Genomic DNA, 3,267 nt, shown 5'->3' on the forward strand with positions numbered 1-3,267 from the left:
TCTTCCTTATGCCTTGTAAACATGCTAATTAGAAGGAGCTTGTGTTTGAAGATCAAGGGAGGAAGAATTCTGAAGTCAGGGCCAGCCTTAGGGGGCATAACTCCTTCCTGTCACTTCCTGAAATTTTTTGCTACCTGGCTTTTGAGAGTACGCCAAAGTGAGAATTTCATGACATATAACCTCTCAACATCTACATTTTCAAAATTGTCCACAATACCAAAAGCAGATACTAGAGAAAAGTCCAAAACATGATTTTTCCCCGTCCACTCAGACCATCTTAGCAACATACTAAACATAAGATTCTAAGTGCTCTTACCCTCAATGCAATTCTGTTAGAAGAACTCTGCCTCTCTTCCATGTTATTAAGGTTTTGTTCTTTGCAAGGTGTCCACAGCACAAATACATATTTCTTATAAATAAACTCACTCTCAAAGACTGCTGTCCTTTAGGATATAGCCAGCATGCCATATCCACAACATAGTTCTTCTTTACAGTCCTAGTGAAACATGTAAGATCAGCTGCTAAGTCCCTGCATCTCAGACAGGAACTTAACTTCTTCCACCTTATAGCCTAAATAATTTATCTCAAGTTTAAAGTTCCACAGATCTCTAGAGCAGGGGCAACATGACACCAGTCTCTTTGCTAAAATACAGCAAGGGTCACCTTTATTCCAGTTCCCAACGAGTTCCTTATCTCCATCTGAGACCACTTCAGCCTAGACTTCACTGTTTTTGGTCAAAGCCTTTCAACAAGTCTCTAAGGAAGTTCCAAAGTTTCCCACATCTTTCTTTCTTCTTCTGAGCCCTCCAAACTGTTGCAACCTCTGCCTGTTATCCAGTCCCAAAGTTGCTTCCACATTTTTGGGTATTTTTATAGCAGAACCTGTCTCTACCAGTACTAGTTTACTGTATTAGTCCATTCTCATATTGCTATAAAGAACTGCCCAAGATTTTGCCAATTAGCAATGAATTAAATTGACAGATGTATTAAAATAATAATATTCAGTTACTCAAAATGTCCAAATGTATTCACAGGTACATACCTTTTTTTATTCAAGGAAAAACAACTGTAATACTCTCAATAAATCCAGAGTATGGAAAAAAGCAGCATACAAATTATTTTTCTTGGCCTCACATAACATTGACATCCAAAATTTACAAACCACAAACCAGAAAAATATAGACACATTTTGCTTTTGACTATGGATATGAAATCTTAACAAAATATGACCCCCAAAATTCAGCTGGGTATTGAAAGAATAAAATATTCTAACCAAGTGGAGTTCATTCCCAGGGGTCTAAAATAGGATATCTATTCATAAAATTCACAACGGTCTAAAGGTCAAAACAGAGCATCACATATGACTAGCTCAATGGATGTGGGAAAACATTTGACTACATTCAACATCCATTTTGGTTAAAATGTATTTTAATAAAATAGGAATAAATTAAACAAGTATAATATATATATAAAGAAACATGTGAAGGAAATGTAATACATATGTGTATATGTACATATCAATAGAACTAGACAATGAAAGAAGCATACATGTAATGAAATATGAAACTCAAATTATAATTATTTTCATGTAATGTCTTAGATACACAGAAATCTCAGGGGAGTCATCAGAAATTATTGAAATGAGAATTTACAAAATTCATGATAAAAAGGATAATTTTTCCTTATGAAAATAAATATTGAAAAGACAAGAAAGAAAAAGAAATGATCTAAAGCAGAAGTCAGCATTTCAGTAAAGGGCTGGGTGGGAAATATTTTAGGTTTGCAGGTCATATGGTTTCTGTTCCAACTACATAATTCTAAGCAGCCATACAATAATGATGTCAATTTTCTCAAATTTATAAACTTGATAAAATCATTTAAAAGACCAAGTAAATTCATCAAGAGTCCAATAAAAAAATGGAGAAAAAAATGAAAGGGCAAATTAACAAAAGAGACTCACATACATCTAAAAATAACTTTTTGCAAGTATAAATCAACGTGTCCTACTTGGAAGGCAGTTGGTGACCTCTGTCAAATTTGTCAAAGCAGGAACTTATTTACCCAATAATTCTCCAGTAGTCGTTTACTTTACTGATGTGTCTGTAGATGTTCACCAAGATATGTGTTCTGTTTGGCTCTTTTATGCTCATATCTTACTTTGTTTATATTTTAATATCAGCAGTGTTATCTATATAGGATATTCATTTTATATATTTGTATATTTATATTCTTTATATATTATATCTTTTATATGTATTTATATTTTTATATCTATATATTGTCTATTTTTAAAGCTCTATTTTTAAGCCCTAATGAATATTTTGTTTTGTTCTCATGTCCAAGGGAACATTAGCATACTTTGGGAATGGTTTAAAAATTAAGTTTTGACCTTCCCTGAAATTATCAAACACTTGAACTTTCTTTGTAATGAAAGCAAGTTGCCAAATTCACTAAATAAAAACTTTAATAATAAATAATTGTTTAGTCAAACAATGTGCTCAGAAAGGCAAAAATTTAAACTATTAGAACTCTGTTTCTAAAACTGTGTGCTATTGAGACTGTAGCCCCTTTTCATATTAATAAATATTCTGATGGAAAAAAAGGACTCAGTTTTAGCTTAAATTTGGGAATGTGCATTATCATAACTTATTTAATAAGAAAACTTTTTTTATTTCTTCATGGACAGTTTGGGTGATAGATTCTTAGGAAAATTAAAATAAATTGTAAAAAGTCTTTTTTAGGAGGATGATTTTCTGTAGTATAATACAGTTATTATTGTTCTTATTATGCTATTGAAGTGTTTGGGGGCCAAAACTGAATAGATGCTCATGACAATGTGTTCACTTTTTTTCTCTTTGTTTGCAAATGCTGGGAGGTGATGACAATAGACACCACCTACATGAACACTTTCTGAAGGTCATGGGGCTTCCATACATTTTTTCCACCAATAAAAAATAAAAAGAAAAGAAAAAGCTCCCACTTGTAAAGTGCAGAAAACCATAAGAGTTGATTAGAGCCAAAGGTGATGTTCCAGGAAAAACAATAGCTGTTTCGTGTGTTTTCTCCACAGCTCGGAAATGCTGTTAGTCAGAAAAGAAGAAAAGAAAATTATCCTGCAAAGAGAGTCAAATATTTGCCTCTACTTGCCTTTCATAATGAGGAAATGAGAAAATGGCATGCCTTTCATAGCAAATCTCTTTGCCTTTCTGTCTCAGTGTTTGGAGGTGGGGTGGGAGCAGGGGTGCCTGGAGGACCTTCCCTGGTGAG

The sequence above is a fragment of the Aotus nancymaae genome, unplaced genomic scaffold (assembly GCF_030222135.1).
Source record: "Aotus nancymaae isolate 86718 unplaced genomic scaffold, 86718_ANA_hifiasm-v0.15.2.pri h1tg000014l, whole genome shotgun sequence".
Lineage (NCBI taxonomy): Eukaryota > Metazoa > Chordata > Mammalia > Primates > Aotidae > Aotus > Aotus nancymaae.